Source organism: Tachypleus tridentatus, chromosome 13 (genome assembly GCF_004210375.1).
Source record: "Tachypleus tridentatus isolate NWPU-2018 chromosome 13, ASM421037v1, whole genome shotgun sequence".
Lineage (NCBI taxonomy): Eukaryota > Metazoa > Arthropoda > Merostomata > Xiphosura > Limulidae > Tachypleus > Tachypleus tridentatus.
Window position 1 is genome coordinate 258643328 of NC_134837.1, and position 16047 is coordinate 258659374.

A 16047-nucleotide genomic window follows, 5' to 3' on the forward strand; every position below is an offset into this window, starting at 1 on the left:
ATTTCAAACCCTCTAGTGGTTAAAAATAAAGACAAGACTTAATGCCTTTTTGCTGCTGGTACAAAACTAGTCTGATATATATATGTATACATATATAATGTGTCTGTTTAATAAGCTACAACGAAAACATCCAGGTCATTGGAAGACAGAACCAATGGGCGCTGTGATGCCGGTACATTCAGGTTCTGCCGGTAGGTGTCAGTGTCCTGCGTAGCCACCTATGATACCAGTGTACATTTACGATTTTTACAGTGTGAGTCTGCTGTGATAATGCGAGCTCAGAAAAGCCTATACTTCTTTAACACCAGGGCTAAGGTGGGGTTGTATACTTAACAACTGTTGAAAATTTTCGATTCGATCAGTGTATGTTTTACACCAATAACTATAGAAAAGTCCTACTTCTTTCAACGTTGGAATATATAATGGTAAGTGACACATCAACCAGTGTTTTTATAGTACCTTTAGTGAACACAGCGTGGTTAGCATATTATTACATTCTAATTTACTTTTATTATAATCAGGGCCTGACATTGGGAGGTGGATAAGGTACTCGACTCGTAATACGAGATTCGCAGTTTTGAAACCCCATCACACCAAACAAGCTCACCCTTTCAGTCGTGGTGGCTTTATAATGTTACGGTTAATCCGACTATTCGTTGGTAAAAGAGTAGTTCAAGAGTTGGCTGTGGGTGGTGATGACTAGTTGCTTTTCCTCTAGTATTATACTGCTAAATTAGGGACGGCTAGCGCAGATAGCCCTCATGTACGTTTCTACAAAATTGAAAAACAAACAAAATTATAATTAGTCTAACAAAATCTGATACAGATTTCTTGGATTTCGGATTTGATTATCTTTAAACCTTTAAATGCTATTTCAAAGAAAAATATTATTTCTTATTCACTTACAAACATAAAAAATAGAACTCTCATGTTATAGTATGATCTGAAGCGACATGTACTTTTACATAACACTCAAACAGTTTTTCCTTCACGTCTATGATATACAATCTGCAGTTCAGTTGAAAATTTTTTGAGTTTTGACTGTACGTCTGACTTCCACGTTCAAGTTTCTATTATTCAAAAATGATAAACTCGTTTTTGAAACTTTATCTACTATTTTAGCGTTGTAACTTACTTCTTACCGTATTCTGTTAATTATTTAAAAAAATCTACTTGTGAACTTGAAGTCATAATTTATATGGTAGGTTAAAAGTGTTTGAAATAGCAGAAACTAGTGTGAAGAGACGTGGAAAGTTGTGTGAAGAGATTATGTGGTAGGTTGAGAGTGATTGAAATAGCAGAAACTGGTGTGAAGAGATTATGTGGCAGGTTGAGAGTGTTTGAAATAGCAGAAACTGGTGTGAAGAGATTATGTGGTAGGTTGAGAGTGTTTGAAATAGTAGAAACTTATGCAAAGAAACGTAGAGAGTTGTGTGAAGATATTATGTGGCAGGTTAAGAGTGTTTGAAATAGTAGAAACTTGTGTGAAGAAACGCAGAGAGTCAGTGAAGAGATTATGTGGTAGGCTGAGAGTGCCTGAAATAGCAGAAACCCAGTGAAGAGATTATGTGGTAGGCTGAGAGTGCCTGAAACGCAAGAAACCCAGCGAAGAAACGCAGAGAGTTGTGCGTGAAGAGATTATATGGTAGGCTGAGAGTGTTTGAAATAGCAGAAACCCAGCAAAGAAACCGCAGAGAGTCAGTGTGAAGAGATTATGTGCAGGCTGAGAGTGTTTGAAATAGCAGAAACCCAGTGAAGAAACCGCAGAGAGTCAGTGTGAAGAGATTATGTGGTAGGCTGAGAGAGTGCCTGAAATAGCAGAAACCAGTGTGAAGAGATTATGTGGTAGGCTGAGAGTGTTTGAAATAGCAGAAACCTAGCGAAGAAAAACGCAGAGAGTCAGTGAAGAGATCATGTGGTAGGTTGAAAGTGCCTGAAATAGTAGAAACCCAGCGAAGAAACCGCAGAGAGTCAGTGTGAAGAGATTATGTGGTAAGCTGAGAGTGTTTGAAATAGCAGAAACCCAGCGAAGAAACGCAGAGAGTTAAAAGTGAAGAGATTATGTGGTAGGCTGAGAGCATTTGAAATAGCAGAAACCTGCGAAGAAACGCAGAGAGCTGTGTGAAGAGATTATGTGGTAGGCTGAGAGTGTTTGAAAAAAGCAGAAACCAGTGAAGAGATTATGTGGCAGGTGAGAGTGTTTGAAATAGCAGAAACCCAGCAAAAGAAACGCAGAGAGTTGTGTGAAGAGATTATGTGGTAGGTTGAGAGCTTTGAAATAGCAAAACCCAGTGTGAAGAGATTATGTGGTAGGCTGAGAGCATTTGAAATAGCAGAAACCTGTGCGAAGAAACGCAGAGAGCTGTGCGAGAGATAGATCATGTGGCAGGTTGAGAGTGTTTGAAATAGCAGAAACCCAGCGAAGAAACCGCAGAGAGTCATGTGAAGAGATTATGTGGTAGGCTGAGAGTGTTTGAAACAGCAGAAACCTGTGTGAAGAGATCATGTGGCAGGCTGAGAGTGTCTGAAACAGCAGAAACCCAGCGAAGAAACGCAGAGAGTTGTGTGAAGAGATTATGTGGTAGGTTGAGAGTGCTTTGAAATAGCAGAAACTTGCGAAGAAGAAACGCAGAGAGCAGTGTAAAGAGATTATGTAGTAGGCTGAGAGTATTTGAAATAGCAGAAACCCAAAGCGAAGAAAACGCAGAGAGTTGTGTGAAGAGATTATGTGGTAGGTTGAGAGTGTTTGAAATAGCAGAAACTCGTGTGAAGAGATTATGTGGTAGGTTGAGAGTGTTTGAAATAGTAGAAACTTGTGCGAGAAAACGTAGAGAGTTGTGTGAAGAGATTATGTGGTAGGCTGAGAGTATTTGAAATAGCAGAAACCTAAAGAAAAACGCAGAGAGTTGTGAAGAGATTATGTGGTAGGTTGAGAGTGCCTGAAATAGCAGAAACCAGTGTGAAGAGATTATGTGGTAGGTTGAGAGTATTTGAAATAGCACAAACCTAGCGAAGAAGAAACGCAGAGAGCTGTGTGAAGAGATTATGTGGTAGGCTGAGAGTGTTTGAAATAGCAGAAACCTGTGTGAAGAGATTATGGGTAGGTTGAGAGTGTTTGAAATAGCAGAAACCTGTGCGAGGAAACGCAGAGAGTCAGTGAAGAGATTATGTGGTAGGCTGAGAGTATTTGAAATAGCAGAAACCCAGCGAAGAAAACCAGAGAGCTGTGTGAAGAGATTATGCGGTAGGCTGAGAGTGCCTGAAATAGCAGAAACCTGTGCGAAGAAACGCAGAGAGTCAAAAGTGAAGAGATTATGTGGCAGGTTGAGAGTGCTCTGAAATAGCAGAAACCTGTGCGAAGAAACGCAGAGAGCTGTGTGAAGAGATTATGTGGCAGGCTGAGAGCATCTGAAATAGCAGAAACCTGTGCGAAGAAACCGCAAGAGCTGTGTGAAGAGATTATGTGGCAGGCTGAGAGTGTTTGAAATAGCAGAAACCTGTGCGAAGAAACCGCAGAGAGTCAGTGTGAAGAGATCATGTGGTAGGCTGAAAGTGTTTGAAATAGCAGAAACCCAGCGAAGAAACGCAGAGAGCCTGTGTGAAAGATCATGTGGCACGCTGAGAGTGCTTTGAAATAGTAGAAACCCAGCGAAGAAACGTAGAGAGTCTGTGTGAAGAGATTATGTGGTAGGCTGAGAGTGCCTGAAATAGCAGAAACCTGTGCGAAGAAAAACGCAGAGAGTTGTGAAGAGATCATGTGGTAGGCTGAGAGTATCTGAAATAGCAGAAACCGGTGAAGAGATTATGCAGGTAGGTTGAGAGTGTTTGAAATAGCAAGAAACCTGTGCAAAGAGATTATGTGGTAGGTTGAGAGTGTTTGAAATAGCAGAAACTTATGTGAAGAGATTATGTGGTAGGTTGAGAGTGTTTGAAATAGTAGAAACTTGTGCGAAGAAACGTAGAGAGTTGTGTGAAGAGATTATGTGGTAGGTTGAGAGTATTTGAAATAGTAGAAACTTGTGTGAAGAGATTATGTGGTAGGTTGAGAGTGTTTGAAATAGCAGAAACCTTGTGTGAAGAGATTATGTGGTAGGTTGAGAGTATTTGAAATAACAGAAACTTGTGTGAAGAGATTATGTGGTAGGTTAAAAGTGTTTGAAATAGCAGAAACTTGTGTGACGAGATTATGTGGTAGGTTGAGAGTGTTTGAAATAGTACAAACTGGTGTGAAGAGACCTGAAACGTTTTTTTTTTTTTTTTCCGATTACCTCTACGCTGATAGAAAACAAAACGTACTTTGAAGATTCTAACTGCTGGTACGTTTTCTACAAATGCCACCAGAGTAATGTCCTAAGCCTACATAACTACCGATGAAGATAAACATGGAAACCATTGAATTTTTAAACACTTTCTTTTCTAAACTATTCTCGAACCAGGTAGATTCACGAATTTGTTCTTCATCACTAAAATACGAATCACACAAAAATATACGTTGGAAAATATTATAAGTAATCTCGCTAATTACTGCTTGGGCTCTCTTTCAATTTACATACATTTTTATCACCTATTTACACTAAGTGTTATGACAGATAAAATTATAAATTGTGTGATTCTATGTATGGACTCAATAGGCAGAGAACAGTAAAAAAAACAACAAAAAACGACAAGTCATTAATATAAGGCTTACGTTTTTTTTCTTGTATTACGTGAAATGTAATATATTATACTTACTCCGCGCCTTTATTGAACCCCATAGCTCCCCATACTCTATAGGTGGCTAAGACGCAGCACGCGAGAAACTCCAGGCTCACCTATCATGTAAAAAAATACATGTTACGGTACGTAGTATAAGATTGGTTTATAACATCCGCTCACGCACGAAACGTCATTAAAATACGCGTCTTATTATTCATTTTTTCTCTTTATTTTGACTGTTTAACTTCGTCACCAATTATTTTGCAAAACTCTAAGCCTAAAACTGGCACAACTTTGTAAGTAAATGAATTAGACAAAGTGGGTTTCAAAAATCAATGGTCATTCATCAGTAATTTTGTAAGGGTTAATACATTACCCTGGTGGCAGTTGTTAAAACTAATTATTGCCTACATGCACTTATATGTAGAGACAATTACAGAATTATCTGTTTCAGCTACCTGTCCGGTGCGTTTGCAACATTTATTTTATTTTGAGAAAAAAATTGGAAAATATTCCGTTTTTAACCTGTGCTTAGTACCATAACTGTGGTGAATATTTACACAGATTGATAAACGAATATAGATACATCATCAGTAAACTCACTGTAAAGGTAACAAAATAGGTGGACAACATTACGAGTTGTTCCCGATGAGGGTCCTTCTGACCAAAACGTTTACCACTTATTTCTTTTAATTTCACGGCGATTCTCACCATTTGTTGGTATTTCCAGGATCTCAACAACCGAAACTTTAACGTAAACGTTTTATGTGTCTAGGTTTATTTGATTCTATAAAAATCTAACTCGAGAAATAAAAAACTGCTGGTGACATGGATTTAGTATTTAAGATTTCTGTTTCATACGATACATGCTGATCTTTACAAGAGCTCAGATCATATCGTATTCCTGATCAACGCACCTGACGTAAATATCGTTTATTAAAGTTAGTGGAGAGCGAAAAAAAATCGCAGCTATTTCAAAAGAAAAAATTAATGAAGTGCAGCGAATATATACATATACATATATATATACATATAATGTAATGATGTGTGGTGAAGGTATACATTTTGTACAGGTTTCAGATACAATGATGTGTGGTGAAGGTATACATATTGTACAGGTTTCAGATACAATGATGTGTGGTGAAGGTATACATATTGTACAGGTTTCAGACACAATGATGTGTGGTGAAGGTATACATATTGTACAGGTTTCAGATACAATGATGTGTGGTGAAGGTATACATATTGTACAACGGTTTCAGATACAATGATGTGTGGTGAAGGTATACATATTGTACAGGTTTCAGATACAATGATGTGTGGTGAAGGTATACATATTGTACAACTATAAACTGAAAGTGATGAAAATCATATACCTGAAATTAATAAGGAACAAAACACCTGCCTTGTTATAGAGATTTACGCTAAAGTCTCTGAGAAATTTATTAAGGTTAGAACTTTGGTTTTATTAGTTTCACCGAACCTTGAGTTAGGTGAAAAATCAACATCGTTCTAATTCTGTTCTAGAAACGTGGTTATCTGCTTTGAACGACTGTGATTTTCCACCAACCCAGATAAGGTTAACCTAACTGTAAATAAGGCTTCTGTTCCTGACTGTGGGCCGGCAGTTAAAGGTGGTTAATGAGTTGGGGGGTGATGGCATAAAAACAGTGTCTTCCTGTTTTGTGTGGCGTGATTGTAGAGATGTTGTTTGAAACCTTTTTGTTTGACTAAACTTTAAACTAAACTAAGCTGTAACGATAATTATAACCAAACACTAAAGTAAGCACGTAATCTACAAACAACACATTAAAGTAAGCACGTAATCTGTAAACAACACATTAAAGAAAGCACGTAATCTATAAACAACACATTAAAGTAAGCACGTAATCTGTAAACAACACATTAAAGAAAGCACGTAATCTATAAACAACACAATAAAGTAAGCACGTAATCTGTAAACAACACATTAAAAAAAGCACGTAATCTATAAACAACACATTAAAGTAAGCACGTAATCTATAAACAACACAATAAAGTAAGCACGTAATCTGTAAACAACACATTAAAGTAAGCACGTAATCTGTAAACAACACATTAAAGAAAGCACGTAATCTATAAACAACACATTAAAGTAAGCACGTAATCTGTAAACAACACATTAAATAAGCACGTAATCTACAAACAACACAATAAAGTAGGCACGTAATTTGTAAACAAAACTCTAAAGTAAGCACGTAATCTATAAACAACACACTAAAGTAAGTACGTAATCTATAACAAACACATTAAAGTAAGCACGTACTCTATAAACAACACATTAAGGTCAGCACGTAATTTGTAAACCAAACTCTAAAGTAAGCACGTAATCTATAAACAACACACTAAAGTAAGTACGTAATCTATAACAAACACATTAAAGTAAGCACGTACTCTATAAACAACACATTAAGGTCAGCACGTAATTTGTAAACCAAACTCTAAAGTAAGCACGTAATCTATAAACAACACATTAAGGTCAGCACGTAATTTGTAAACCAAACTCTAAATTAAACACGTAATCTATAAACAACACACTAAAGTAAGTACGTAATCTATAACAAACACATTAAAGTAAGCACGTACTCTATAAACAACACATTAAGGTCAGCACGTAATTTGTAAACCAAACTCTAAAGTAAGCACGTAATCTATAAACAACACACTAAAGTAAGCACGTAATCTGTAAACAACACAATAAATAAGCATTTAATCTGTAAAACAACACATTAAAGTAAGCACGTAATCGGCAAACCAAACACTAAAGTAAGCACGTAATCTATAAACAACAAATTAAAGTGAGCACGCAAACTATAAACAACACATTAAAGTAAGCACATAATCTATAAACAACACAACAGTAAGCACATAATCTGTAAACCAAACACTAAAGTAAGAACGTAATCTATAAACAACACATTAAAGCAAGCACGTAATCTGTAAACCAAACACTAATGTAAGCACGTAATCTACAAACAACATAATAAAGTAAGCACGTATATAATGAAACAACCAATAAAGACAGCACGTAATCTATAAACAACACAATAAAGTAAACACGTAATATATAAAATAAACACCAGGCATTAAACGCGCCATGTTTGACTGAATTAGTGTGTAATTTAACAAAACTTGTTTGTCCCCTCCTCCATCGTAGTAGTAAGTATGAGGGCTAATAGGATTAAAATTTAAGGTTTGATTCCTGCTGTGGAGACAGCGCAATTGGCCCCCAAACTAATTTAAACCGTTTTTTTTTTCACCGTATTTTACCAGCCCTTATATACATGCCTCGCGCGGCATTTATTTCGTTGGCTTCACAAAGAATCCGGAACTGTGTGTGTGTGTCATTGATTGCGCGTGTCCACTGAACAAAGGCAATCAGTAAACGCAACGGTGTCACATGTGGCTGGCAGTAAAGCGATGTTTAACGGTGCTGACATCTCGAAAAAGTACCGAAGTGGCTGCCGATTTCAGCTATTTGTCGCATTGGCTTATCGAGTCAGATGGAAAACTGTGCGTTATACATATGTATAGTTAACAATATGTGTGGCTTATTTATTGGGAATGTCTGTTTCTGATTTTAAAATTAATCTATTGATTAATACGGTTAACAGAAATGCTGTATTGATGTTAATCAGATTGGTAAACAATATTGTATTATTAATGCTAATTATGTTAATATCGTTGCTGTGTTTAACATGGACGTTTTGATGGAGCTTAGATATTAGGCTTAGTACAGTAACAGCTCTCCTTCACTATTTGGTACAGTTCAGAGCCAGGCGATACCAAAACCGCTGCTAATAGCAAAATAGCAAGAAACAAGTTTTCCGAAATGACCCGGCTGATTCAACACTAATTAAAGCATGTATAAATAACACAGTTCGTGTTTATCAAATATATAACGTTAAACCTTATTATCAAATTCCTTTAGAGTTTAATCATAAGGATGAGTTTCTCATGTAATACCATTAGTTTTGTTTCTGCTTACTAGGTGGTGTTCCACTGCTCACCTTGTGTATATATATATACACACACATAGATTGTGTATGTTAAATGCTTATATACAATGTTTATTTATCAGTTTAGTTATAATTTAAATAAAGTGGTTTATATCTTATTCTTACTTGTAGTTCAATCTAACAGAGTAAAAATAACCGTTTAGAGCTACAATTTCAACTTTACAATCACAGTAGTTTGTTTAAAATAGTTACCTTATTAACTGGATAGATCGACAAAGTTTTTATCTATTCGTAATAAATTGTCAATTTCACACACGTATTCCTGTTTATATTGTAACATTAAACACTGCTTTAGATCTGGAAGCCTGGTTGGTGTTTACTTCCCGTGCAGAGGATTTTATTTCATGACACCAGTAGCAAACAGCTGCGTGATTCAGCTGGTCCCGTCCACACTTTCTATACGTATGCCACAAACTACGTGCTCGACTGTGAACTTCGAGCCTGTTTACAACATAAAGTATGCACTGCCTTCTTTAAGTGGCTTAGGTCTTTGTCCATGATAATCTATGTTTTATATTTGATTCTTATTAAGTCAATGTTGAGACTACTCAGGTACCTGGACTACTCACTGATACGGAAGTCTTAACCAAACACTGGATCTACTTGGACTTCTCACTGATATAGAAATCTTAACCGAAGACGGAACGTTTGTGTTATAGGCCAATGATACTGTATACACCAACTGTTTTGTTTGTTTCTTTAAAATACAGCATACATTTTTCAAATGTTTCTCTAAGTTCTGGTTAAAAGTATTTTATTGCTACCAGTAAAGGAACTGAAAGATAAATATGAGAGAAACGCACAGAGGTAACAGTGAAAAGAGAGAAGAAAGTGAATCATTTTACAAAAGAAAGAAAAAAAGAATATAAAAAAGCAAAACTGTATATTCGTCGTTTCTATCTTGTAAAGATTTTTATGTATTTGTTTATTACCTATGCCATTATTACAGTAGGTACCCTTGAAAAGTACTATTATCAAACCATTATTATAGTAGATACCCTTGAAAAGGACTACTATCAAACCATTATTACAGTAGATACCCTTGAAAAGGACTATTATCAAACCATTATTATAGTAGATACCCTTGAAAAGGACTATTATCAAATCATTATTATAGTAGATACCCTTGGAAAGGACTATTATCAAACCATTATTATAGTAGATACCCTTGAAAAGGACTACTATCAAACCATTATTACAGTTGATACCCTTGAAAAGGACTATTATCAAACCATTATTATAGTAGATACCCTTGAAAAGGACTACTATCAAACCATTATTACAGTAGATACCCTTGAAAAGGACTATTATCAAACCATTATTATAGTAGATACCCTTGAAAAGGACTATTATCAAATCATTATTATAGTAGATACCCTTGGAAAGGACTATTATCAAACCATTATTATAGTAGATACCCTTGAAAAGGACTACTATCAAACCATTATTACAGTAGGTACCCTTGAAAAGTACTATTATCAAACCATTATTATAGTAGATACCCTTGAAAAGGACTACTATCAAACCATTATTACAGTAGATACCCTTGAAAAGGACTATTATCAAACCATTATTATAGTAGATACCCTTGAAAAGGACTACTATCAAACCATTATTACAGTAGATACCCTTGAAAAGGACTATTATCAAACCATTATTATAGTAGATACCCTTGAAAAGGACTATTATCAAATCATTATTATAGTAGATACCCTTGGAAAGGACTATTATCAAACCATTATTATAGTAGATACCCTTGAAAAGGACTACTATCAAACCATTATTACAGTAGATACCATTGAAAAGGACTATTATCAAACCATTATTATAGTAGATACCCTTGAAAAGGACTACTATCAAACCATTATTACAGTAGATACCCTTGAAAAGGACTATTATCAAATCATTATTATAGTAGATACCCTTGAAAAGGACTATTATCAAACCATTATTATAGTAGATACCCTTGAAAAGGACTATTATCAAATCATTATTATAGTAGATACCCTTGGAAAGGACTATTATCAAACCATTATAATAGTAGATACCCTTGAAAAGGACTATTATCAAACCATTATTATAGTAGATTCCCTTGAAAAGGACTATTAACAAATCATTATTATAGTAGATACCCTTGGAAAGGACTATTATCAAACCATTATTATAGTAGATACCCTTGAAAAGGACTATTATCAAACCATTATTACAGTAGATACCCTTAAAAAGGACTATTATCAAACCATTATTACAGTAGATACCCTTAAAAAGGACTATTATCAAACCATTATTATAGTAGGTACCCTTGAAAAGTACTATTATCAAACCATTATTATAGTAGATCCCCTTGGAAAGGACTATTATCAAACCATTATTATAATACATACCCTTGAAAAGGACTATTATCAAACCATTATTACAGTAGATACCCTTGAAAACGACTATTATCAAACCATTATTATAGTAGGTACCCTTGAAAAGTACTATTATCAAACCATTATTATAGTAGATACCCTTGAAAAGGACTACTATCAAACCATTATTACAGTAGATACCATTGAAAAGGACTATTATCAAACCATTATTATAGTAGATACCCTTGAAAAGGACTACTATCAAACCATTATTACAGTAGATACCCTTGAAAAGGACTATTATCAAATCATTATTATAGTAGATACCCTTGGAAAGGACTATTATCAAACCATTATTATAGTAGATACCCTTGGAAAGGACTATTATCAAACCATTATTATAGTAGATTCCCTTGAAAAGGACTATTATCAAATCATTATTATAGATACCCTTGAAAGGGACTATTATCAAACCATTATTATAGTAGATACCCTTGAAAAGTACTATTATCAAACCATTATTATAGTAGATACCCTTGAAAAGTACTATTATCAAACCATTATTATAGTAGATACCCTTGAAAAGTACTATTATCAAACCATTATTATAGTAGATACCCTTGAAAAGTACTATTATCAAACCATTATTATAGTAGATACCCTTGAAAAGTACTATTATCAAACCATTATTATAGTAGATACCCTTGAAAAGTACTATTATCAAACCATTATTATAGTAGATACCCTTGAAAAGTACTATTATCAAACCATTATTATAGTAGATACCCTTGAAAAGTACTATTATCAAACCATTATTATAGTAGATACCCTTGAAAAGGACTATTATCAAACCATTATTACAGTAGATACCCTTGAAAAGGACTATTATCAAACCATTATTATAGTAGATACCCTTGAAAAGGACTATTATCAAATCATTATTATAGTAGATACCCTTGGAAAGGACTATTATCAAACCATTATTATAGTAGATACCCTTGGAAAGGACTATTATCAAACCATTATTATAGTAGATTCCCTTGAAAAGGACTATTATCAAATCATTATTATAGTAGATACCCTTGGAAAGGACTATTATCAAACCATTATTATAGTAGATACCCTTGGAAAGGACTATTATCAAACCATTATTATAGTAGATACCCTTGAAAAGGACTATTATCAAACCATTATTACAGTAGATACCCTTAAAAAGGACTATTATCAAACCATTATTATAGTAGATACCCTTGAAAAGGACTATTATCAAACCATTATTATAGTAGGTACCCTTGAAAAGTACTATTATCAAACCATTATTATAGTAGATCCCCTTGGAAAGGACTATTATCAAACCATTATTACAGTAGATACCCTTAAAAAGGACTATTATCAAACCATTATTATAGTAGATACCCTTGAAAAGGACTATTATCAAACCATTATTATAGTAGGTACCCTTGAAAAGTACTATTATCAAACCATTATTATAGTAGATCCCCTTGGAAAGGACTATTATCAAACCATTATTATAATACATACCCTTGAAAAGGACTATTATCAAACCATTATTACAGTAGATACCCTTGAAAACGACTATTATCAAACCATTATTATAGTAGGTACCCTTGAAAAGTACTACTATCAAACCATTATTATAGTAGATACCCTTGAAAAGGACTACTATCAAACCATTATTACAGTAGATACCATTGAAAAGGACTATTATCAAACCATTATTATAGTAGATACCCTTGAAAAGGACTATTATCAAACCATTATTATAGTAGATACCCTTGGAAAGGACTATTATCAAACCATTATTATAGTAGATACCCTTGGAAAGGACTATTATCAAACCATTATTATAGTAGATTCCCTTGAAAAGGACTATTATCAAATCATTATTATAGTAGATACCCTTGGAAAGGACTATTATCAAACCATTATTATAGTAGATACCCTTGGAAAGGACTATTATCAAACCATTATTATAGTAGATACCCTTGGAAAGGACTATTATCAAACCATTATTATAGTAGATACCCTTGAAAAGGACTATTATCAAACCATTATTTTTGTAGATACCCTTGAAAAGGACTATTATCAAACCATTATTATAGTAGATACCCCTGAGAAAAACTATTGTTATATCATTATTACGACAGGTACCTTTCAGAGCGATTGTTGTAAGTCATTACTGTTAGTGGTAACGTTATCTCTGTTACTCTAAGTGGAGTGAGAGAATGCTCACTATGCAGTATAAGAAGTTATCTCTCCATATCTACACGTTGTGCTCGAAACAGAGTAACAACGTTGTTTGTATACACGAAAACGAACAGGCGTTACTGTAAACACAGCATAAGTTCCGATTGCTGACCTATAGTTCAGAATAAGTAGCTTTGTGTTTTTATCGAGTTCTCATTTAGTGAGAAAAATACAAAACCCGATCTCATTGCGTGATACTATATACTGCAAAACTTATAAGATAAAGCATAATTCAACACATTTCCTCCAATGAAAACAGAATAATTTAAAGTACTTTGAAAGTGTTTGTGTTTTGTTATGGCCATTATATCTGTATATAACCTTGAGAAACAAAGCAGAATAATTATATATTTTATCTCTCTAATATTGGCCTCTAAATATAGTTTTTTTCGACGGCCCGCTTAAATATAATGACTAGAAAGTCACGGACGGCGCTCACCTCACAATCTGCAGATTACTGGTTCGAATCCCCGCCACTGAACATACTTGGTCTTTCCATACGTATGGGGTCGTTATAATGTGACGGTCAATTTCATTATTCGTTGTGTGTTTGTGTATCTTCTATGAAAACAATCTGAATGTCGTTTTTACGTTTAGCGACGGAAATGTTTGAAACATTTTTAATTATTACGGTCTGCCTTTTTAACGTTGGATAAAGACATTGAGACTTTCATTTAACACTATTTTAACTTTTATAGGTCATCGATTTAATAATTCGCAGTTGATTTTTTACAATAAATTTTTACTGTATACTATTTTCATCTGTTACAACAATTCTACTGTCAAGTGAACCATTTCAGAAGTTTCACATTATTTTATTTATTTCATTTAACACAAGTAGCTTTAGTTGTCGTTCACTAAAACAGCTATAAATCAGCTAACCAGCCAAGCTTGTGAGGTAAATGATAGAATGAGAGCATGCGCAAAAGATTCTTGTAATTCAAGTACGAACTCAAAAGAAAACAGAATGGTTTAGAAACTGTGGTGTGTAGATGTGTTTTGATCTCTACATTTTTGTTTGTCTTTCTTAAAGTCTTGGTACGACGTGTGGTGAATCTAAACATGAGACTTTTTTTTCGGCTCAGTAATGATTAAAATACTTGACTTGCAATCTGTTGGTCTCGTGTTCGAAACCCGTCACCAAATATATTCAATCTTTCAGCAGTGAGGACCTAATAATGTGATGAGCAATCTCACTCTTCGCTGGTAAAGAATAGCTTAAGAGTTGGCGGTGCGCAGTGTTAACTAGCTGCCTTCCCTCAAGTCTATCAGTTCCTAATTATGAACGACTAGCACAGTTAGCCCTCGAATAGCTTTGCGCAAAATTCAAAAACAAACAACATCAAGCTCAGTGTCTTAAAATTATAATATTACTGTTTACCTTGTGACCTTGAGTTCTAGACAAAATATATCCCCCCCCCCCACACACACACACATACACACACTGGCACAGCGGTGTGTTTGCGGACTTACAATGTAACAAACCAGGTTTCGATAACTGTGGTGGACGGGGCACAGATGGCCGATAAATCCGACAAAATGTTCAGTGTGAATAATTTCAATAGCATTTTAAAATTCAAAACAAACATCTATGAAGAATTGACATCATCTGTATGCTTGGAGAGTGTACTCGAAGTTATTTCTCATTTTGTTGATGGGTGTGGATAAGTTAAATATGTTATGAAAAGCTTCTTAGGGGAGGCGGATGTAGAAGTTGCTGTCCTGATTTTGCGGTACCCTGTTGGGATAATAGTCAATTTGCAGACTTAGAATGCTAATATCCGAATTCGAATGCCGGAGGTAGACACAAGAGGTTGCCCAATTTGGCTTTGTTCTAAAAAAGAAACAGACAAGATCTAACTCTGTGAGTCTTGTTGGACATGATATAACCGAATCGAACTTAAATCCATTAATGAAACATACGGTTATTAACATTAAATTTATATATAGGAAAAGGATGCCAATTAGTCATGGATGATCACTTCGGGTTTGTAACCCTGAACACTAATATGTCGCTGATGATCACTTCAGGTTTGTCACCCTGAATACTAATGTGTCTTTGATGATCACTTCGGGTTTGTAATCCTGAACACTAATATGTCGCTGATGATCACTTCAGGTTTGTCACCCTGAATACTAATGTGTCTTTGATGATCACTTCGAGTTTGTAACCCTGAACACTAATATGTCGCTGATGATCACTTCAGGTTTGTCACCCTGAATACTAATGTGTCTTTGATGACTACTTCGGGTTTGTAACCCTGAACACTAATATGTCGCTGATGACCACTTCAGGTTTGTAACCCTGAATACTAATGTGTCTCTGATGACTACTTCGGGTTTGTAACCCTGAACACTAATATGTCGCTGATGACCACTTCAGGTTTGTAACCCTGAATACTAATGTGTCTCTGATGACCACTTCAGGTTTGTAACCCTGAACACTAATATGTCGCTGACGATCACTTTAAGTTTGTAACTCTGAACACTAATGAGTCTCTGATGATGACTTCGGATTTGTGACCAAGGATAAGTTGTAGAGCTGCCGTTATACGGTTAATCAGGAAATGGTAAGATGATGCAACCAGTTTTAATGTTACGTATCAGATAAGTCATTATTCTCTTTGGATAAGAAATACTTCTTGGTATTCCTATTTCACGGAAACTGAAGTGCA

At 34.9% G+C, this 16047-nt stretch overlaps 1 protein-coding gene across 1 annotated transcript in view; it reads left to right on the forward strand.

Moving 5' to 3' along the window:
* The first annotated feature begins 279 nt into the window (after window positions 1-279).
* LOC143236712 (semaphorin 5c-like) overlaps window positions 280-16047 on the forward strand; it is a 164880-nt gene continuing 149112 nt past the window's right edge. Inside the window, exon 1 of the mRNA XM_076475142.1 lies at window positions 280-425. The gene's annotated coding sequence lies outside the window, so the exon portion shown is untranslated. The remainder of the gene's footprint in view (window positions 426-16047) is intronic.